The following is a 24,027-nucleotide window of genomic DNA, read 5'->3' as shown; positions in this document are numbered from 1 at the left end:
AGCTGACACTTTAAATAAGGACCAAACTGTGTAATAGATGTTGGGAAATGGGAAGCAAACAATCTGGTTTTTAAAATGACAAACTATAGTCTACAAATTAGGTAGCAAGAACTTTTAAGTCACTCAAATAAAAGTAAAAGTAAGATTTTACAACGAATTATGTAATTCTTTCCTGAATGTATACTAGAATAACTTTGTAATATACTGGCTGTCAGTTATCTTGGCATTAAAGTATGAATTCTGTTGTATTATAATTCATAAAACATCACAATAAAAGAGCTCATTCTGAGCCTTATGAAGAAGAGCCTGTTAACATGTTACTCTTTTTTAATTCTAAGGTTTATTGAGGGTACATTATTGTGTTATTTGTGGTACATTTAATGAAGCTTACAGCTTCCTCTTATTTCCATATTCTACCTTGTATTATAAAGGGGTTAGAGCTTGCTATATCCCTTACAACCAAGATGTAAGCCCACTGAAAGAATCAATCATTTGAATTTCTGCATACCACTTGGAGTTAAGTGGTACCTAATACTAACTAGGTAAACTAAAAAAAAAAAACTGATTAAAACTGATGGTAATTTGTAAAGGATTCCTAATTTATCGAAAGTGACAGTGGTTCAAATCAGGAAAACAGGCACTAGCCCTTTCAGCAATGGACCACTTGGCTTGGTGGGGTGGAGGGGGAAGCAGAATCATTGTGTCACTATCCACGTGAGCATCCTTTCCTTTATTTCTATTAGAGATTCTATCTCCAAAAGTAGTGGTTACTGCAGCCTTTAGACTCTCATTGAGTTTTCATCAAACTGCTGGAGAGTGCAAGCTGTGTTTTGATTATTACAAGTCTCTGTGGCCAATCTAGGTGCTTCTGTGACCCCAGCCAGTCCCCACTGCAGACTGGTCACTGTTGTATGTACCCCTTTTCACTGACATGAAGTTTTATTCTACCTCTAAATTATTTTTTTAATCAGTCTTTCTTTTATTGGTACATGTTTATAGTATATAGTGTTTACATTCCTTGTGGGAGATGGCACGGCACATGCATACAATATATCTTAATCCTTTTTTCATCTCTGTTCCCTTCTCTCCTTCTATCTTCATCTCTTGATCCTCTTCCTTTTTAAAAAAATTTGTACATGTTTGAAGTGCATATTTTTTAAATTTTTGTGCATGTTTTAGTACATGTTTACACTCCTTGTGTGGAGTTGATAGATGTACCTAACATATCCACTTTCTTAATTCCCAGTTGAAAATGTTCATGAGTTTCAGGGGCAGGTCACTGTAAAAGCTTTATAAAATCACCTACTGCCAGCATCTTATTAGGCATTTTGACAATAATACACTCAAAATATTTAATAATACAAAATCTAGATGCATGTTATAGCAAGACCCCATGGCTTTACATGACATTTATAAATTGCCTTGCAATTTTGGAAAATATGTTCATATATGATGCTTTAGAATAAATGAGGAAACTAACTTAAAAATATTAGTAGTTACACAGTTAAAAACAGCTAAATAGGAAAGATGTATAGGAAATAATGATACAGTATAAGAAAATGATAAAAATTTAAGAATAAATGCTTGTTGACCTGATACTTTTTTAACACTTGGTACTCATCAAAACCCAATTTGGTTTGCCAACAACAAATTTAAGTTAAAAACACTGAGAATCTCTTGAAGAAATTGGAAAATAGAATAAAGAAGAAATAGTAAAGGTAGAAAGATTTTGTATAGCTTTTTGTATTTTTGGAATTTTGTCTCAAATGCAGGAATTGTCTACTTGAAATTTAATTTAAATCTTTATACATATCTGTACACATTGAATTTCTTGTTCTTGATCACAGAATTACAGAAAATTCAGAAAAGTTACAGAAAAGTCATTTCAAGTCCTCATTGTACAGATATGAAAACTAAGTTCCAAAGAAAAAATATTTATACAACTAATTTCTTTCCAGAGAAACTAGGACACTTTGGAATACATCTTCCAGGTTAAAATTTGCAAATATTTAAGAGAAAATTCCCACAAATTTTAACTATTCTTTTTTTTTTATTACAAATTTGCAGTAAGTGACCTACATAGGACCAGGTTGTTACAGAAAAGCCAGAGAAATTTTCTTTATGATGGGCCAAAGTTAGATGCCAGTTTAGTGACCCATTTTAAAGACAACATGGGTCATCAGCTGTACTCTAAATGATCTTGTTTTGTCAAGAACTCTGTGCAACACATATTTTGCTATTAAGTCCTAATTATCGGAATGAGGAACATAGAGAGATGTAAGAGGAACAAAGAAGGAATGGAGGTAAGAGCTGAGGAAAGGAACCACAGGAGGCACAGTAAGTCCTGTGGGCCTGACTAGGACACAGAGCTCTGGAAAATGAGGCATCCTGAGGTGAGTTCCAGCGTGTTTGTGCTTGCTCAGGGAGAGCTCTGGACTATCGCCCCAGTTGCTAGGATGCCTCCCAGGTTTCCGAACAAACCTAGGAGGCACAGGAGATTCCCTAGGCCTGAGTGGGCCATGCCTAACAACTTCATTGAGCCCTGGGAGCGGAGGGCTCACAAGGTGAGTTCCAACATGCTTGCGCTCTGGGAGAGCTTTGGATCATTGTTCCCAGCAGTTAGGACCCTGCCTAGTGTCCTAGACCACAGGAGGATACATGAGAAGCCCCTGGGGGGCCTGACTGGGACACACCCAGCGACCTCCAATCAGTCATGGGGAGCTGTGGGCTCATTTCCAGCATGCCCATGGGAAGCTTTGGAACATCGCTCGAAACCTGGAAATATAGGAAAATGACAAAACAAAAGAATGAAATGCAATCTCAAACCTTCAGCCCATCCCAAGCAAGCCTAGGAGCCACAAACATAGAAGAAAATATAAGCCATACACCCGAAATGCCTGAAATGCTATCAACTGGAATAAAAAAAAAATAACTGTGGGAAGTTATAACAGAACTCAAATAGAAATAATCTCCCAGGAAAAAGAAGAATTGATAAATGTAATGAAAGAAATGCTGAAAACATCTAAAGAAGATATAGGTCAAAACTTAGCGGAACAATGCAAAAAGGTGGAAATCCTGAATGAACGATATAAGAAACAAACAGAATGTGTGAAGCAGATTCAGAGTGATATACAGGAAATCAAAAACTCCATCAAAGTTTGGTAAAACCACCTCGACAAAAGTGAAGACAGAATTTCAGACCTTAAAGACAAAATTGCAGCCAGTGAACAGGAAAGGAAAGATTTCTTTAAAATAACAAGGAATCAGGAAATAACAATTCAACAGCTGCAAGATGATATGAAGAAAAACAATATAAAATTGATAGGGATAAATGAAAAAGACAACACAAATGATATCAAGAGGCTATTTACAGAAGTAATAGCTGAAAATTTCCCAAACATGAATGGAAACTGACATATGGATTAGTGATGCATATAGATCTCCAAATAGCCATAACCAAAATAAAATTATACCTAGACATGTAATAATCAACATCCCAGAAATCCAACATAAGAACAGAATATTAACAGCTGTTAGAGAGAGGAGACAGATCACCTATAGGAAGGCCTATCAGAATCACAGAACACTTCTCAACACAAACCATGAAGTTGTCAAGAACAGCAAAGAGTGAAGTATTTCAGCTCCTACAGGAAAATGACTTCCAACCCAGACTGATGTACCCTGAAAAACTGCCCTTTAAAATTGATGGAGAGATAAGATACATCCATGAAAAAGAATAGCTGAAGAATTTCATGATCAACAAACCAAGCCTGCAAATAATGCTGAAAGGTATTCTAGACATAGACATTCTAGACATGGGAAAAAACCACCAAGCAAGTCAGATAATTAAACAAAGTATTAAGTTAAGGAAGCAACAGCAGAAACATAACATATTAAAAACAAATCAATATATATCAGTTATAATCATTAATGTAAATAGTCTCAATTCACCAATTAAAAGAAAGAGTCTGGCAGAATGGATCAAGAAACAATACCCAACCATATGCTGTCTACACAAAACTCATCTAATCTAAAAGTAAACTCAGAGACTGAAAGTTAAAGGATGGAAAACAATACTTCCTGCAACAGGAACCCCTCCCCTCCAAAAAAAGCATGGGTAGCTATTCTGTTTGCAGACAATGTGAACTTCAAACAAAGAATGAGCTAAAGAGATAAAATAAAAAAGGTCACTACATACTGGTTAGGGGAAAACTTCAAGAAGAAGAGATCACAATTAAATATATATGCACCAACTTCCAGAGCACACAGTTATACAAAACATGTATTAATAGAAATGAAAAATCAAATTAGCAATAACATAATTATAACAGGAAACCTTAACACATCATTGACACCAAGGGACAGATCAACCAGACAGAAAATCAACAAAGAAATAACAGAACTGAATTATACCTGTGAACAAATGGACCTGATAGATATATACAGTGTGTTCCATCCAACAACATCAGAATATACATTCTTCTCAGCAGTACATGGGACATTCTCTAAAATAGACCATATACTAGCCCACAGGATATATTTAAATAAATGCAAAAGAATTAAAATTATCCCATGAATGTTATCAGATAATAGCACCATCAAACTAGAAATTAATGGTAAAAGAAACTGCAAAAATCCCACAGACACTTGGAAATTGAATAATACACTCTTGAGCAATCAGTGGGTCACAGGGGAAATTAAAGAACAAATTAAACAATACCTACCGGCAAACGAAAATACAAGTACAACTTACTGAAATCTGTGAGATGCAATGAAAGCTGTCCTCAGAAAAAAATTTATTGCACTGAGTTCCCATATCAGGAAAACAGAACAAATAAAAATAAACAACCTGATGCTATACCTCAAACATCTAGAAAAAGAAGAGCAAGTCAAGCCCAAAGCCAAAAGAAGGGAGAAATTATAAAAATCAGAGCAGAAATTAATGCAATATAGACTAAGAAAACAACCCAAAGAATCAATGAATCAAAGAGTTGCTTCTTTGAAAGTATAAATGAAATTGATAAGCCCCTAGCCAAACTTATTTTAAAAAGGAAAGAAAAAACTCAAATTCATGCAGTAAGGAATGAAAAGGGTGAAATCACTAGAGACTCCATGGAAATACAGAAGATCAACACATATTTCAAAAACCTCTACTCTCATAGGTTCGATAGCACAGAAGAAATGGACATATTCCCCGAAACATATGAAATACCAAGCTGGATCAAAAAGATGTAAAAATGCTGAATAACACAATTTATTTAATGAAATTGAAAATGTAATTAAGTCCTTACCTACAAAGAAGAGCCCAGGCCCAGATGAGTTCACTGTGGAATTGTACAAAAATTTAAAGAAGACTTAATGCTGACACTCCTCAAACTCTTCAATGAAATTGAAAGGGAAGCAATTCTTCCTAACTCATTCCTGGAAGCCAATATTACTCTAATACCAAAACCTGGGAAAGATCCAACTAAAAAAAAAACTACAGGCCAATCTCCCTAATGAACATAGATGCAAAAATTCTCAATAAAATATTGGCAAACAGAATGCAACAAATCATCAAGAAGGTTATACACCACGACCAAGTAGAATTCATCTCAGGCATGCAGTTGGTTCAATATACATAAATCAATAAATGTAATCCACCATATCAATAGAGCCAAAAATAAGAATCACATGATCATTTTTATAGATGCAGAAAAAGGATAAGGTCAAACACTCATTCATGATAAGAACCTTACAGAGATGGAATATACTGTCTTATCTCATTATCATAAAGGCCATCTATGACAAAACATACAGCATCATATTAAATGGTCAAAAATTGAAAGCCTTTACCCTAAAATCAGGAACAAGACAAGAATGTCCATTATCACCACTCCTATTCAATATAGTGCGGGAAATACAAGCCAGAGCAATTAGACAATAGAGAGAAATAAAAGGAGAAAATATAGGAAAAGAAGAAGTTAAATTATCATTATTTGCAGATGATATGATACTTTACACAGAAGATCCAAAAACTACATTGAAAGACTCTTAGATTTAATAAATAAATTTAGTAATGCAGCTGGATACAAAGTCAACACTCAAAAATCAATGGCATTCCTATTTACTAACAACAAAATCACTGAGAGAAATAAGAGAAGCCACACCCTTCACAAAAACATCCAAAAAAAATGAAATACTTAGAAATCAATCTAATGAAAGACGTAAAAGATCTAATCTGGGAAAATTATAATACCCTGAAAAAAATAAAAAAGTACCTCAGAAAATAGAAAGACATCCCTTGTTCATGGATAGGAAGAATAAATATTGTGGAAATGGCCTTTCTCCCAAAATTGTTATAGAAATTTAATGCAATCCCAATCAAAATACCACTAGCATACTTCACAGATCTAGAGAAATCATTCCTAAAATTCATTTGGAAACAGAAAAGACCTAGAATAACAAAGGCAATTCTAAGCAACAAAGACAAGGTAGGAGATATCAGAACTCCTGACTTGAAGTTATACTACACAAAGCTACTGTAATAAATATGAACATGGTATTGAAATAAAAACAGACCTGAAAATCAGTGGAATATATCAGAAGATACAATTACAATTACAAAAACATTCAACTACCTTATCATTGATAAAGGGGCCAAACACATCCACTGGAAGAAAGATAGTCTCTTTAATAAATGGTGCTGGAAAAACTGGCTCCCCATATGTCAAAAACTGAAACTAGACCCATGCCTACCACCATGTACTAATCTAAAGTCTAAATGGAGCAAAGATCTGAATATTAAAACAGAAACACTAACTCTATTGGAAGACAAAGTAGGTAAACATCTTGAAGACATTGGGGTAGGTAGAGAATTCATGAACAAGAATCAAACTGCATGGGAAATACTTCCCAGAATTTATAACTGGGATCACGTGTTATTAAACAGTTTCTGCACGTCAAAAGAAATTTCCAACATAGTGAAAAGAAAACCCACAAATTGGGAAAAAAATCTTAGTGAATTGTCCCTCAGACAAAGGACTTCTGTCTAAAACATAAAAAAAAAAACAGACCCCAAAATTCAAAGACCCAATCCAGAAATTGGCATCTGTAATGAACACACAATTCTCAGTTGAAGAAATACAAAAGGCAAATAAATACATGAAAAAATATTCATCATCATTACTCATTAGAGAAATGCAAATTAAAACCATACTGAGATTCCATCTCACTCCAGAAAGATTGGCCAAGATCAAGAAAACCATCAACAACAAATGCTGGAGAGGCTGTGGGGAAAAAGGAACTCTCCTGCACTGTTGGTGGGAGTGTAGACTGGTGCTACCATCGTAGAGGTCAATCTGGAGATTTCTCAGAAAGCTGGGATTGGAAGTCCCATTTGTTCCAGGTATTCTACTTCTAGGCATGTTCCCAGAAGAACTGAAAGCATCATACCACAGTGATATATGTGCACCCATGTTTATAGCAGCACAATTTGTAATAGCCAGACCTTGGAAACAACCTAAATGTCCATCAACTGAGGAATGGATAAAGAGTTGTGGTATTTTTATACAATGGAGTACTACTCAGCTATAAAGAATGGTCACATTGAGATATTTATAAACAAATTGATGCAACTTGAGACCGTACTCATAAGTGATATAAATCAAACACACATGTATAAATACTGCATAGTTTCTCTGGTATAGGAAATAATAAGAGTACATAAGATTTTATGATAATTGTGGTTCCCATTATATTGCTTTCAAGTCTTATAATATTTTTATTCATTGGTTGGAATGGTTTTATTCTGTTGTGTTTGATTTTATTAGGCATGTTGGTATAGACAGCTACTTTGAAGAGAACAAGACATTATGGCAGCCATTGCTGATTTAGTATTATCTTGCTTTGAAATCTTACCATGCTTTTGTTCTTCTGTTTCCATTGGTTCTACCATTTTGTGTCTTATTAGATTTTAATATATGTGATAGTATAAACAAATTTTTTAAGGAAAATGAGATCTTATAGTAGCCATTGTTCATTTTCTGTTATTTAGATTTGAATGTCCTATAATACTTTCCTTCTCTTGAATGATTTTATACTATTTTGTTATGGTTGATACTATTGTGTATGAAAATATGCTCAACCCTTTCAAAGAAAAGAGACATTACAGTAGCTAATGTTAACAGCTGGTTGTCATGTTGTGAAGTACTGTGTTGCTTGCATTGTTTTGTTCTGATTTGCTTTCTTCTGTTCTCTTTTAATTCTCTTTGAAATAAAACAAAACAAAACAAGCAAACAAAAAAGAACTGAGGAAAGAGTTGTAGGAAGACTAGAGAAAAAAGAATGCTTCATGGAAACAGTGTAAGGTATTTAGAGATAAGGTCTCTTAGTGTTATTTTATTATTTTTCCTTCCTGCTAAAACTATTTTTGATACAAACTCATTTTTACAGAATCAGTAAATCTAGAGGCTTGCAGAGATTTTTAAAAAAAAATTCCTAGGTTGTTTTCTATCCTATTCCTCACGTTGAGCAAATAAAAAAAAAATTCAGTATTAGAAGAGCAAAAATAATGTTTTTCAAGTTGAGAAAGATAGTAAAAATATATCACCAAGAATTCAGGTTTCCAAGCATCCCCCATAGGACCATGTGTTTTGTTCTTCTGTATAGAAAAGGGAAAGGAAAAGCCTGAATCACTTTTTACTTATATTTTGTAGATTTTCATGCAAAAAAATGAGATAGTGATGTGTACGTACATGTGGTAGGTGTGTGAGTGTGTGTGCGTGCATGTGTATGTGCGTGTATATTTGTACATATTTGTTTTATGTGCTGTGTAGTCGTGTTTGGGTCTGGGTTAGATGTGGTTGCTATCTAGATTTTCTCAGCATTTATCCCTAAGCAAATAATTTACTCCCTACTGGAATGAGTGTTTTAAAAGATATAAAGCAGAACTATATTCTGTACATTTGTGATAATGCTTATCAGTAATTATGAGCTTTTTGACAGTTTAAATTTTGTTGGTCATGATAAAGGGGAAGAGCACTCCATATTTGAGATCAGTTTTAATTTTATTTTTATCTATTTTCGGTCTCAGTGATTTAGGCTGAGTCATTTTCAGCATCTGCCAGACAAAAATATTATAGCCAAGCTAATCTCAGTTTCACTCAGCAATTTTATGTTTATAGCTTTGGAAGCACAATATGTTGATCTCAGGTTTTTATGTTAATTCTGTATATAAAGAAGAGGGAAAATCTGCTAACATCCCCTTGGAAACCAAATGTGCTCAGTATTAGTTGATGAGTATTGGTTACTATTTAGTGTAATTTTAGTTTGCATTCTAAGTATCATTCAGCTTGTGAATTGTTGGGGGCAAGCCAATGTGTCACACAAGCAGAGTAGAGATCTTCCCCATTTGTTCAGGGCTTTGTTCTTGACACAAATATGTATTGAATGACCATCATGCAAAAAGCACAGATTCTTGGCTACAGACAAAGTTTTAGAACTGAACAGTCACTCCCTTCCTTTTTCATAAATAAAAAAGGCAACTCAGAGTCTTAAAATTAACTTGATGTGGAGTCACCTTGATTTTGATGACCGTCATAATCTACGCTTTGTGTAGCACTGAAGACTGTTCACAGTCTGGCATTTGCTCTGTCATTTATAACCTCTACAGTATCAAGCAGGTGCTTGAATGCATGTACTTCAGTTTTGTAGGATTAGTTAAAACCGTTGGACTATCAGTGCCACCACTGGCCCATTGGTTCAGCAGTGAAGGTAAAACTAGGCTCCTCATGAAAAGCCTACACGCTAGCAGAAAGACACATGCATATATTCTATTTGTTTATTCTGTTACTTATCTACCAGATTAGACCTTGCTTGTGTGTTGTAGGACTTCGCTAGTCACAGTATGCATTATTTCTAGTTAATGATCTTTCCTATTTAATGGAAAATGAAGGTTGGATACAGTGTTCACCACCAAACTCCTGTAGCAATACCAGCAAATTCTGAGTTCTCAGTAAGTGTCTGAGGATGAGAGGGAGTGGAAGAAGAAAGGAGAAAAGATTATTGCAAATGCTTGGAGGTCTGCAGAGGTGACCTGGGAAATTCGAGAAATTTCTAGAAAACTCCAGGTAAAGCTTCTTTTAGAGCTATTCCTTACAAGTTGAACGAAAAATAGCATCTAGGAAATATTAAGGATGTTTCCTAAACAGAGGGCAGCCTGTTATAGAGAAGATGTGTGCTGCTGGATCGGCCCGAAGAACACCTCTAAGGGCAGCACCCCGCCCCGGCTTGGGTAAAAGGAGAGTCACGCATGGAACTATTTGTATGAGTCAAACCTTAAACTCTACACATTGCTAAGCCTCCTGTATTATGTTGGGCAACTGAAGACCACGCCAGTAAGGCAGAATTATGACATATTTTAATAACATTTTCTCTTGTATTTCAACAATTTTCATGGATGACTTACATTTGAAACAGGCTAACAATGCCTTTTTGAATTAAGGATGATATGAAAGTAAGTGTTATGCCTACAGGTTCTGTGCTTGCCTTAATAGGAATTTTTCCCTTCCTAAAGTGTTCTGAGGATAAAGTGTCCCCCCCTTGGATCATTCACTGTACTCTACCAAAGAGTCACTTTACTGATAACTGGGCCAAGGGGCACTCTGAAGTAGAAGCATGTTCTCTACTCAGTGGGCTGAAGACATCAGCACACAGCCTTCACCGCACTGCCCTCCGTGGAGTGGACCTACGGCCACAGCCTGCATCCTGAAGGAGCCCTGAGTGTTGTGTTTCCTCCCCGTGAGGAGTAAGCTCAGTGCAGAGGCCAGAGTCGTGCTGTATCTGTCACACAAGTTTTGCTTTCCCTTATGTAACAATAACAAAATTGATAATAAATTTGCATAATTCCTGAGTCTATTTCTCCATGTTTTAGACCTTTAAAGGCAGAAGTATATGATTAAGTAGAATTTTCAAATCTACATATAGATCACAGTAAAAGTGGTGTCATTGTTTTCTGTTTGTTGTACTGTATGTGTACATGTATAAAGACAGAAAAGAGAAAAATTATATATATATACTAACTTTTAATAACCAGATGTTAAATTAGGATGGCTTATTAGCTGATTGTTATTGTAGTTTAAAAAGAAACTTTAAAAAATGGATGAATAACATTATTTAAAAACCAAAAAGTGACTAAAGCAATATATATTCCAATTATCTTGATTAGTATAACTGTAAATTCATATTTAAGTGCTTTTTGGAATTTGAATTGTTACCTATTTTCTATTTACAGTTTATTAGATTTTCAGATTTTGAATATCACTCTCCCAGATGGAATTTTCATTATGGCATATTTTTATTTATTCTAATCAACCTTCTCATATCATTTACAGTTCATTATAACATAAGTGAAAAACTAAAATCTATTTTAATAGGGATTTATGTTTTACAAAGTATTTGCAACTTATTTCCAGAAGACTTTCTCAGTCAAAATTTTTAGTTTAAGCAATCCTTTTGCATCCAATGAAACATTTACCTCTTCTTAAAAATATGTACATGTGTTGTGTTCATGGAAGTTTCTTGAATCCTGGAAGGTAGGGATCTTGAAACCAGCCTCTAAGCGGAAGTCTGAAGTTAAGGACAAACCTAGCCACTGCCTGTTTTTGAATGGCACAATACACAAATATATCTTTTATATATATATATATATATATATATATTTTTTTTTTTTTTTTTTTTTTTTGGCTTTTTCCTTTTTATCGGTACCAGGGATTGAACTCACGACTGCCTGCCTGCAAGACAGGCGCTTATGCCGCTGAGCTAAATCCCCAGCCCCTATCTTTTATATTTTTAAGTGACATAAAACAATACCCCAAAGAATAATTTTTGACACATGAAATTATATGAAATTCCAATGTCAGGGTCCATAAAGTAAGTTCCATTGGAACCTGGGCACTGTCATTCATTAGCACACTGTGTATGGCTCTCTGCAGTTACAATTTTAGAGGTGAGTAGTTTGAGGCCTAAAGTACTTATCTTGCTTTTTTAACAGAAAGCATTTTTTGACCCGTGACTTAAAGTTTCAAAGCATATTTTGTGCTTTGAGTTGTATTTAGTGGGTGTTTGGTAAGTATAGTAAATTTAAACAGGATTTGTAAAGGTCTTTCTACACACCACTTGAAAAAGTATATAACTATTTACTAAATTATTGAAAATAATACTAGAAGCCATTAACATGGTGTTTGGGGTAGTATTCAAAGGAATTGTGATGGTGTGGAATAGTATTCAATGGAATGGTGAAATTCTTGTAATATTGCCTTAAGTGAAAAAATATATAGTAGTCAATTACATAAATATTTTTAAAAAATAGAGAACAAATTTAAAACAGAATATTCTAAAGTGTTAAGCCTTTTGACTGATATGGCTTTAAAATTTTAGTCTTCAGTATTTTCCAAAGTGTGTACACACACACACACACACACACACACACACACACACACACACACATGCACTTTGATAACAAGGAAAATACTGAACAGAATTAGCATATAATTGTTTAATTTTAAAAATTACTGGTCAAAGGTCAGTCTCTTCCATGATGGTATAATTATAAAAATGCTCAAGGGAACAAATAACTAGGTTAAATATAAGACTGGAAATGATTTTTTCAAATAAAATCTTAATTTAGACAGCAGTTTGGTGTCTGACACTTATTTTTTCAAGTGCAAATTATGCCCACAAATCTGTTGAAGAAGTGTTGATGTTTAAGTGAAGAAAAATTCTTACACAAAATTGAAGGCATTAATAGCTGTATGCTGAGAGGCATTTGGTCAAAGTTTGTGATAAACAATTATTGTGTGTAGGAGTCTCTTCAGTTTTCATTAGCACAATACAGAGTTTTATGATATAAAGGATATTGAACACCGATAGTTCTATACTGATTTAGCCTGACTGATAAATAAATGAATGGCAATGTATATATGTATGTATTGCCTCTGTCAAAAGATGGGTTTGATACCTCTAGGAGAACTGTTAATACCCTTTAAAAAAGAAATCAAGGGCCATGTGACTATGAAATGTTACTTAGATTGTCTTATGAACATTGAGAACATTGAAGATTATTAAAGAGAACAGTATCTCAAAACAAGAACGCCAGAAGCCCATTTTTCCAGCACACTTCTATGCTTCCATCTTTTGCTCCTAATTGTAATTAAAGTAGAAATAATGCTAAAAAGTGTATTCTTAAATAATGTGAAGGCAAACATTTCAAAATAAGGTACCAAAAAATTAAGGATCTGTTTGGTGAGTACTGTTCTGTTAAAAGTAATAATCAAAGAAATATCTCAAAGCTTTACTAACAATCCAGTGAGATAGGTGTGAATTCCAGCAGAGACAGAATTATAAAAGAATTTGAGAAGAAATAAAAATGATCAGTATTAATTTAACTCCGATATAAAGTTCTACAAGATATTATTAGAAGGAAGGCACCAAATTGAACCTCGCCCAGGTTCACAGAGAACTCAGCCCAGCCTGGACTTTAAGGTTTAAAACGCTCTTCCTGATATCACGCTGCTGCTATCACACTGACTGTCTAGAGTTGTTCAAAGAATTTAGAACAATTCTTTAAACTAGTAAGGGGCTGCTATGCATTTGAGTTCACTGTATCCTTCCCATATGTCTAAACATTGATAAAAACAAATTAATTATCCTAAGACCAAGAGAATAGTCATTTTGGTGGCATATACATTGTTTTCAGCTTCTTTCAATACACTGTATTAGCTGGATAAAATAAATGATGATGTCTATGTATCTAAAGGATACATATATATACATTTATATACATATATATGCATCATCTACGGACCATACAGAGCCAATCATGCATATATATATATATATATATATATATATATGCTAAAAAGGATATACATCTATACATTTCCTTTCAAGTATGTTCACAGTCCAATCCAGAAATTGTAGCATTTAGAGGGTTTATTATAAACATTGTTTCTTTTTTTTTTTTTCAAACCAGATCTTAAAGCTGCCTGGATCTTACAGCTGTTCTTGTCTCTATTTCTAATTTTATTGATCACTGAACCTGCCTATAAAACGCCTTCATTCTTTATTGATCACCTGCACCTTGGAAAGGGAAATCCCGGATGCTATAAGTTCAATGTTAATTGTCACAGTCTCTTGCTATGATGGAGTATATTATTTCATGAGAAGTATAAGGAAATGAAATTATAATGTGTCCTATATGGATACATGGATATTATGAGAATACACAAAGACAGAGACAGATGTATAACTGAGTAGGAAATGGTCAGTAGCCAGAAGATGCAGAACCAGAAAGATAAGACTGAAGTAAGGTACTTCTGTTTGCAGAGTGGATTGCAGAAAAGTACTTGGGGATGCCTCGTAGAAACAGGCCCTGTTCTACATTTGCTGGTGGACATTCAGTGTGGCACAGAGAGAGAGAGAAGAGAGAAGAGAGAAGAGAGGAGAGAGAGAGAGAGAGAGAGAGAGAGAGAGACAGAGAGAGAGAGAGAGAGAGAGACAGAGAGAGACAGAGAGACACACACAGAGAGAACAAGAACAATAGTAAAATCCAGCTGGAGAAAAATACACAAACTAAAATTTCAGTCTTGACTTGGAATAAATGAACTCTATTCCAGGCAGTGTTGCAAGTAATTTTAATATATCAGTGTTTCAATTCATCACAGCATACCTAAAAGAGGTGCACCTAGATCACCATGTGATAGACAAAACAAATAAGACACACAGAGGTGCAGTGATTTCTCTAAGTTCACAGAAGTGGTAAGCACTGACAACCCATCTGGCACAAGAGCACATTCCAGATCCCTGCTCCTCAGTGTGGCTCATGGACCAGAAGTATCAACATCTCCTGGGAGCTTGAGAGAAATGCAAAAACTTAGACACTAAGACTTCTAGAACCCAGAAACTGCACCTTAACAAAAACCCACAGGTAGTGTTTTGAGCACCTTAAAGTTTGGTTTTAATCTACTGCATTGCTTTTCTGAGGATCAATTCCCTGAGAAAGAATACATTACATATAATTAGCATGGAAAGTGCAGTAGACAAGGACATTTGTGGAGGCACGAGGACCAATCAAAGGGCTGCTGTTAACCAAAGCAAGGAGACAACAGTGGTGACAAAAGTTTCAGAGGGAGCAGGGGCAGAAGTCGATAATATTTTGAGTTTATGATATCAAAAGTGGGGATGAAGTCAGTTAATTTCCCAGTTTCTGGCTTGAGTAACAGCAGGAAATAAAAAAAAAATTAGTCTTACAGAAGTACAGTGACTACTAAGGCTAAGAATAACGCCGTGTGACAGCCATGAAGAAGAGCTGTTTAGCTGGGTCAGTTAGCAGAGGGAATTATGTAAATTATGTGGGCATTTTCAAAGGGCTCCCGAGACAAAGTCTATGCCAGAAGTTTTAACTGCTTTGCTCTTCACTGTCATCCCTCATCATTCTATTAACAAATGTGTAGTTTTTTTCCCCCAAAAAAGTTCACTGATTCGCTAAGATTCTTAAGGGGATTTATAATTCACAATCTGTAAAGATAGATGCCAAGCATCATTCTGACAGGATTTGAGGTGTTTTTTGTGGGCAGAAGTCCTTTTTTCTCCCTTTTCTTCAAAGCTCCTTCTAGGAGACTACAGAATAACAAGAAAAAATAGAAAAAAGATAATCATACCAATGTGGGAATGCAAGTTCATTAACTTACCCTGGATTCCGAACTTCCCTTGTGACTCCAAGTATTTGGTTTCTCACTTTGAAAGAGATCATGCCTCTTGCATTGAAAACCATTTTGAAAAAAATCAAAGCATTTCAGCAATACTTTAGATAAATCTATATTTTCAATATTGTAAGTAAAAGGTTTCTAGGATTCCCTAAGAAACCCAAATTAACCCAGCTTGTCTCAAAATGTTGGCAAGTATAACAAAAACAAGAGGTTACCACAGATGTTACAGTAAAACATACATCTGCTACTCTTGTTTAGACAACTAACAGCAATACAGGACTAAGAAGAAAAAAACTGTAGAAAACAGGCATTAAAGTTTACCTTCCCCACCAAGCAATTTGGATCATGACGTCCAGTGTACATCGTATCACATACATCAAGAAATATTTTCTATGATGCATGATAGCAGTATTTGTGTTAAAATTTAATTGATATACTTTGTTGAGGACGTGAAATGTTGCCCAAAATGACTTGAGTTTTCTTATACGTTGTGTATGAATTATTATACATTTTATCAATGATTCTTTTTAATTCCCACATTTCTGATGCAAAAAAACAGCAGAGGAACTGCATTTGATTTTCACATGAATGACAAAAAGCGTGTTTCTAAAATAGAAATACTTATGGGATTCATGCTTTTTGTCTCTATAATGTTCTTAGTTTCAAAAAGCAGCACTTGAGACAGACTTAGCATATCTCAGAACTGTGTGTATTGGACACACAAATATTTTAATTCAATCTTAGGAAATCTCAGACTATGAATTATTGTATGTATGCCTACTTCTGGAAAGTAAAAAGATTTTTCTTGGAATAAAGCAAGAATCTCATTAACTCTCTTTGCAACTTCAAAATGTTTTGCAAGTACAAATTTAGCCATAAAATATCTTCAGTGATGTTATTCATTCAAATAAATTGAGCCAAATAAAACCCAAGATCCCTTCAGTTCCCCTTTTTACAACAATGAAGCTATGCTCACATAATAAAACCATTACAGTAGCTCAGTAGGCAATTCCAGGATTATCTGGTCACTGCACTGCCTCCTTAAATATCTCATAATCCAAGTGAGAGATCTGGAAAGCTCAGCAGATAGAATTCTGTAACTGTTTTCTGAAATGGCTCAGAAACTTTAATGTATATGTAACGTATATTTGCCATTCAAAAATTCTCATCACTGGAAAGGTTATAAAAATATTTCATTAAGTTCAACAAGTTCAAAATACTACATAAACAAAGCACAAAGGAAACATTTTGGAAGAAAAAACTTACTGTTAAAGCTGATTCTTCCTGACTTAACACAGTATGAAAGAATCTATGATGATTCTGCCCCACTGATAACATAAATATGACAACTCCAAAAGGAACAGAACTGAGAATCCCTCCCAACTTCAGCCTTTAAACTTTGTAGGAAAAAATAGAATTCCTGTTTCCTCAAGCCTTGTGATGTGTACGTAGCTGACTCCTGCTGGGCTGAAAAAGTACTCCTTGTCAATTTTACTTGAGATTACAAATAAGTTCTCTACAGAACTGTCTTAAAGGGAAATTCTGCCAGAATTTAGTAGTATTTAAAATCTCTGCGTAGTCTCCAAAAAGTTTAAAATATACAAAGTTCATATAGACACATACACACTTGAAAACTTTCTACTGATGAAGCCAACTTAAGGGCACATTTGTAAAACAAATTCTCTAAAATAATGATTTTTGTTTGTCTGTTTCCTAATCTGTTTTTGGTTTCATTTTATGATGGGTATCGGAACCCTCCTTTTAGTTGAGAGATGGCTAAACTGCAGACCCTTTTAGCTGAACCATCTGGAAGAGACAAAGGCCCACGTTCTCACCTGTGGAGTTCGTTGCAGCTTGAGAGATGATCCTGAGTTGTAGCCTCTACTTTTTTCTTGGGAAATTCTAGCCTTCGACTTGAACAGACTAACCCAGGGTGGTTACTTGCTTTCTGCACCTCTGATGTGGACCTAACATTTCCTGCTTCTGCCTCTTTCCCTATGAGCTGGTAACAATTGTTACGTCACATCCATGCTGTGTGACTTCATTTAATGATGTTCATCTGGTCCCTTGAAATCTTCAATTCAAAACATGAAAGTGGCCACAGGAGTCAATAGTTGGATTTGAAGAAATACTTGCATATTGATGAGACAGCTATTAGAGGAATTCTTAGTAGATAGTATGAATTTATATAGTAAGTGGTATATGTTCCTAGACTCTCCATTGAAGGTCATTTCCTAGGTGATATGAGATGAGAAACATTCTACTGTAACTCCATCCATTTCCAGACCAAACCACCCTTGCTCCGAGTGCTGGCGACATAATGTTAATATTTTTTGAGGTCAAACTCTATCAAACCCAATAAATATGAGCTAGGAAAATGCAGGGCCAGTTAACACTATGCTTTGATACTTGCTTGACTGTGATTAAAGACACTGTAAAATTAAAATGATGATTAGCAAAAACAAATTCTGATTTATTGAAAGAACAAAGGTGTGTTTTGTTAATAAGAATTTTAATCATCATGATACCACTATTAAACAGGCTTTACTTTCCTCCTCTTAAAGGAAAGCAAGAGTCTTAAGAGATATAAAGGTGACCCTGTCCCTGTCAATGGGGCCACTGTCTTTTTGCTTTATGCAGTGTGCTTTTTCGAGGTCATCCACACTGATTCAAGTCTGACCCCCAGCTTTCATGTAATTTGTCTTTCACGTGTACCACTTCACAAAAAAAAAAAAAAAAAAACAACAACAACAACAACAACAAAAGAAACAAAAAACATTAAGATCGTGGAAGATTTTTATTACGCACCGAAAGGACTTGGTTAATCTTAAAAGAAATTTCTTATCTGGCCATTTAAATTCCTTCTTGAAATTCCCTTCCCTTAGCTCCTCTAAAGTTACTTTTCTCTGTCTTTCTCCTCGTTGTTAGCATCCTTCCCACGAGCTTCGTCCTCTGTTCGATACATTTCATTTTACTAGAGCATTTCGTATAGAAGTAACCACATGCCCTGACTCACAAAGCTGTACTCTCATCAGGTATTATCTCCCAAGGTTTCACACTTTTATCCTGTTGTCTACTGGAATCTCTGTCTAGAAGTGTCCAGGCATTTCAAACTCATCAATTCCAAATAAATCAGATCATTTGCTATTTTTTCTATGCTGGGCCATGGCACAATCATCTAGCTAACATCTTAGACCCTTGTCTCTCCTCACTTTTTCTCCAACACCACCAACACTGACTGACTTCTGATGGCTCTACATTATTCAGTAATCTTTATCAAATTTCTCAGCAGCCCCCTAATCCCAGTTTCACTTTTCTTACACAGCTATGTCAATCATAAACAACAGTTGACATCAATCTCAGTCTGGACCTCTTCTGTCTTTTCTCTATATCCTTTCATAGCAATATTAATATTAAAATTCCAGTTTATTCAATTATAAAAATGCTTCTTGTAGGAAATTTGGAACAAGAATCTAAAATATCTAGATAATTTAAAATGACTTGGACTCTCACTAGAATTTTGTACTAAACATCAACCATGAGGAAAAGCTTGTGTAAATGTTTAAGCATGTATACATTACCACTGATAGGATTATTTCCAAAAGATATGAAGTAAAACAAAAGAGGCCTTTATTCTGAGAGCACGGAGAGAGATAACCGACATCCCCCTCACCTGGCGCTGGAGTCAGCGATCTCTCTGGTGGACACGTGGGGTGGGGTGGGGGAATATACAAGTAGCCTAAGCTTAGGGTAGTGCCCTAGGGCCATTAGAGATGCACAGGTATTTCATTGGCGCCAGGAACAGATTCCTAAAGGTGGGGGGAGGTAGAGTCACAGGTAAATCTCTATGGGCGGGGGTGGGGTTGGGGGGAGGAGGGGAGAGGTTCAGGTTGAGGCTTTTTCTGGCTACAGTGTCCCCTCTGGGCCAAAACCCTTTCAACCACCTATAAAAATGTACACATATAGTTTCAGTTCTACAGCATATTTAACTAGAAAACCAAGAGCATGTTGATCAGTTATAGGAAATGAGAAATTTCTTTCCCATTGCTAGGTCATGCCCAAGGCCCTTTTAAGAAAAGGCAGATTAGCAAGAAAAACGCATTCACATTTATATGTTTCATATGGCATGGGATCCTCCAGAAATGAACTCAGAGAAGCTGCTATTAAGGAAGCTTGTGTATTTCATGCTCAGGTTGATAAAAAAAGTGGATAGTTATAAAAAAGGAGTATAAAACTGGGGGCAATATAGCAATGAAGTCTGCTTTTTCAGATTCTTTTTATATCCCTGTCCTAAGACATAAGGATAGTCCTTTTTTAAAAAATAGAGTGGGGCTCTCTGAAATGAAGGTCTTATGACCTGCTGTAGGGGAGAAGGGTGGGAGGTGAGGCTGCGACCTCCCTAGGTTGTGACTGCTCCGGGAGAAGGCTGAAGGTGAAGCATGGGGGCTTCCTGCTTCTGCTGTTTTCTCAAATGCTAAAATGCAATATTTTGGGGGTAGCACATCCTAAACCCCACAGTAACTCTTTTTTCTCTTTTATCATACAATATACTGTGATTTTCCAAAGCCATAGTATTTTTAAAGTGGAAATGAATAATAGTTACAACACAATTAAATACATAATAGAATATTGCTTTTATCCCCCTCTAATTGTTTTAGTACCAAAAACACACTGATCATTTATATACAATATAAATCACAAGGACTTTAGGTAGGAAAAAGGGAAGAAAAATCTAGAATGTTCACTTTATTTACTTTTATTAGGTACTATTTAAGCAACTGCATTTTGTGTGTAAATCTCATTTCAGGCCTTCAAGTACATACCGAATTTTGAGGTCTATATAACAGATCGGAGAAGGGCTTACAGGTCCAGTAGTCCTTACTAGCCCTTATCAAACAATTTGACAAACCACTTTCACTTTACAGTGAAAAGAAAAAACTGACAACTTTCGGGACTTCCAGTTTTTGGTGTTTCTTTGGTGGACTAGCCTCTGAATACACAAACTATTTTAGAGTCAGGAAGACTGCTGCCTTTCTGTGTGAGACACTGTCTCTCTCCTAGAGGAGTACAGTTTAACATCTACCTGGCAGAAGAGAATTTGATTTTCACAACTACTATTGTTGTACTCTAAGAAAAATAACTTCGTTTTATGTGTACTATAGCAAAGCCTGTAACCTGGCCTTACTGTGTATGTGTTTTCCTTTTCCCTCTGGGTGACCTAATTGATATGTTAATCAATGCTCTTCTCTGTAAAGAATTGCAAAACCTTACCTATCTGAAATGTTAACCATTGTTGCCCTCTACAAATAACAGATGCGGTAATAAGATAAGCTAACAGGAGTTGTTAATTACTCCTAGACTTCCCCATTCTCTGCTGAGGAAAACAGGATTTCTTCTTACCTAAACTTGCTTGTATGCAGGGAGACTTGCTTGTTAGCACCACCCTTACCTGACCTTGCTCTCCCCAAGGAATGTAATCTCACCATATTTTCTGTTCTGTAATGTGCCGCACTGCCTTCCCCCTTTCCCTACCCGGTGGTGGTCTGTCATAAAATGTGCTAATTGCGCTGTTCTTAAGAAATGCTTAACCTCAAGGAAATTACAAAAATGTTGTGGATTAACCCTAATGCACCAAAAGGGTTAAGTTCCAAATCCTTGTAAAAACTTAAGTTTCAGCTTCTTGTAACTTTCGACCCCTTCCCACATGTGTTAACGAGCTGTCCCGAGATAATTAACTGCCTCCCCCCTTCCACATGTTATTGCTAGCAAGCTGTCCAATAATTAACCTTCCTGAATGTTACTGCAGATGTGCTATTCTGAGATAATATTTATCTGCAGAATGGGAGTAACTTAAAAGGCGCCAAAGGCTCCTGATATTATCAGAACTAAGTGGGCAGCTTTACAGTTTCCAGACTTGAGTCAACAGCTTCATGGCTCTGCGGGTTTGTTTTTTTCTCCCTCCCCTGCTGTTAAAAGCCCTTCCTTCAGTCTCTGTGGCACACAGTCTCCAAATTGGCTCCCAGAGACTCGTTGCCAGGCCTGGCCTAAATAAAGCCTTTGCTCCCCAAATTTAATTTCTTGCTTCCTTGGATTTTATTCCGGGGTCTGAACTATCACACTATGTAATTTTACAGGATTCTAGTAAATTAAAAAATGCCTTCCAGAAGAGAATAGGTCTTTGTTAAAGGAGAAGTCAAATCACCTTATCTTCCTGGCTTATTTAATCTTTTAAGGGTTCTGTATATTTTCAGGATAACAGTTAAACTTTTTGTATTACTGCACAAGGCATTGCAGGATATCCTGCTGGTCGCTCCACTGTATCTTGTTACTTCTACAGATGACTTTCCTTATTTCTCATACGATGCGCCTTCCCAAATGTCCATGTCATGGTAATTCATGTCACAGTACTTCTGTACCTCCTTTTCTCTGCCCAGAAAGACACTCCTTTCCTTCTCCTATTTGTTTGAAGCCAATCCTACTTTTTCTTTCAGGGCTTAGGTAACAACTAGTTTTTCTGCTTTGAGACTGAATTCCACTTTGTCTCCCATAGCACCTTCTTTTCACTTCTGTCAAAATACTAAATTAAACTTTAATTGGTGACTATAGCCACCTGTTTAAAAAAAAAAAAGAATATTTTTTAAATTTACATTTGTATTCCTAGTATTCAGCTGTAATACAAGATCCAGGAAATTGCTGATCCGAAGTTTTAAACCCACTAAGTCCTCTCTTTCATCCATTACATCATCAGCATAAGCCCATGCTGCCTGCTCTTCAAAACAAAGAGCAAGGATGACTGATTAGATTTAAGACACAGAGATACAATACGGGGAAAATGTGGTGAAACAATACAATACTAGGGGGGGACAGAAATCAACACATTCTTAATGTAGTTGTTTTTTGTGATGTCAGTGGGATTAAAAACTTTCTTCTGAAAGCCTGCAGGTCAGTTACATTTTGAGCATAGTCTCTTCTATTTGTTCTTCATTTGGTTAGTGCAGACTTGAAGGTCCAACTGTAGAAGTCACTTTAATAGCTACTTTATGAGTGTCTTGGATGTAGGGATAAAACTCAGTAATATAGTGCTAGCGCTTAGCACATGTGAAGCCCTGAGGTGGCTCCCATCCCATAAAACAAAAATTTCCAGATTTTCAGTTAAATGTATACCTGAGTTTTACATATTATCTTCTCTCCCATGTGAACAGAGACAAAACTTCATTTGTTACAGCAAAAGAGAGAACTTTCCATCCTCTCAACTTCACCAACTAACATCAATCATGCTACTAGCAGAAAACAGTCACATCTGCACAAAGGTTGAGTGGCATTCCTGAAAAAGTAATGGAAGCATTTCCATCCATCTATGGACTACAGTATCCTCTATGTCACTGCAGCACACCTTGACCTCATCCTCGGTACTTTCTGATCTTACTAAAGCACTTCTTGAGGAAGTTCAAGATAGTTCTGTATTTAAATTGTTGTACACTAGGAAAAAGAATCTTGTTATGTTTGTATTATGCCAAAATACCTGTAAACGGGACCCTAACTGTTCTGTATCTATGTTTCACTTCCCCTTGTCCCTTCTCCCTCCTCCCTCTGGGTGACCTAATTGATACCTTAATCAATGCCCTCCTCTAAAAATGTAAATCCCTGGGGTCCTAACCTAATTGATAATGTTAACCATTGCTGCCCACTACAAATAACAGATGTGGTGCTAAAATAAGGTAACAAAAGGTTGTTAATTGCTGCTAGACTTCTCTGTTCTCTGCTGAGGAAAACAGGATTTTCTCCATTAGCCTATCTCCTGATCTGCCCAAACCCCTTACTTTGTAAACAGTGATATATATATATATATATATATATATATAGGCTGCAAGTATGGGGAGGGGACACACAGCTTTGGCAGTCTCCAGCTGCCCTGTGTCGCTGGGCCCCGGGTAAAAATAAATTAGTGCTGCTTTTTAAAACCAGTTTTGTTTTGAAACTCGAGATGGGGCTGGGGATCGTTTTAGGTTATAACAAAATTATGCAACAATTATTTTATTGTTCTAATATAGCACAGGGGACTTTAACAATTTAGAGTCTTTTATCAAAATGCACTATGATTTTGATAATATGTGCTACCACTTACTGGGTCATTCAGATGGCCAGAGGTAGTTTTTCTTTAAAAACAGATGGCTCTGTAGCTGCAGCAGGAAGGGGTGGGCATCTATTCCAGTCTCTCTATTGTAACTGTAGTAACAGAAATTAGCAGACAGAAGAATACAGCTATGCATCTGCTGAAATC

At 35.8% G+C, this 24,027-nt stretch overlaps 2 protein-coding genes across 4 annotated transcripts in view; both read right to left on the bottom strand.

Moving 5' to 3' along the window:
* Fhl5 (four and a half LIM domains 5) overlaps positions 1 to 23,972 on the bottom strand; it is a 55,366-nt gene extending 31,394 nt beyond the window's left edge. The window contains exon 1 of one of the 3 annotated variants that reach the window (XM_063233266.1): positions 23,872 to 23,972. The gene's annotated coding sequence lies outside the window, so the exon portion shown is untranslated. Of the gene's footprint in view, positions 1 to 17,012; positions 17,194 to 17,581; positions 17,956 to 23,871 lie in introns of those variants that run through there. The other 2 variants (XM_063233265.1, XM_003467457.5) reach the window with 2 other exon arrangements.
* Ufl1 (UFM1 specific ligase 1) overlaps positions 20,487 to 24,027 on the bottom strand; it is a 30,333-nt gene continuing 26,792 nt past the window's right edge. Inside the window, exon 20 of the mRNA XM_063233264.1 lies at positions 20,487 to 23,972. The gene's annotated coding sequence lies outside the window, so the exon portion shown is untranslated. The remainder of the gene's footprint in view (positions 23,973 to 24,027) is intronic.

Source organism: Cavia porcellus, unplaced genomic scaffold (assembly GCF_034190915.1).
Source record: "Cavia porcellus strain 051 isolate PalLab524CR breed Dunkin Hartley unplaced genomic scaffold, mCavPor4.1 scaffold_22, whole genome shotgun sequence".
Taxonomy (NCBI): domain Eukaryota; kingdom Metazoa; phylum Chordata; class Mammalia; order Rodentia; family Caviidae; genus Cavia; species Cavia porcellus.
Note: the sequence above shows the minus strand (reverse complement) of the source record. Positions and strands in the feature narration are given on the sequence as shown.